Below are 413 nucleotides of genomic sequence, written 5' to 3' on the forward strand. Positions count from 1 at the left end.
CCGCCACAAAAACAGGCACACCAGCGATTTTAACAGACCTGCAGAGCACCTGGCATACAGTTACTTTTTGGCAGCCCCCCCTCCAGGTAAGAGCTCGTCTGTGTGGAGAGTTCTGCTGCGCGGCAGGGAGAAACGCTCCCTCTCCACACTGACCTTCTACCAGTAACGGGCACAACCACCCCCTGAGATGACAGGAGAAAAACGCGGCCACTTCAAACGAGCCCCCAGTCCCGGCTCACACACTGAATTACACGGGGCCGGACAGGGAACGGCAGCCGAGTGCGATGTATGTGTTTGCTGGCCACCACCGGCCCCCCTCAGGCGCTGCGCGCCCGCCCCGCCTCAGGCAGCGCGCGCGACCCCGGCTGCCCCCAGCCGCCCCCTCTCGGCCGCGCGCCGAGCCCCGCTCGAAC

This window comes from Rhea americana, unplaced genomic scaffold, assembly GCF_003343005.1.
Source record: "Rhea americana isolate MKP2758 unplaced genomic scaffold, rheAme1 scaffold_10, whole genome shotgun sequence".
Taxonomy (NCBI): domain Eukaryota; kingdom Metazoa; phylum Chordata; class Aves; order Rheiformes; family Rheidae; genus Rhea; species Rhea americana.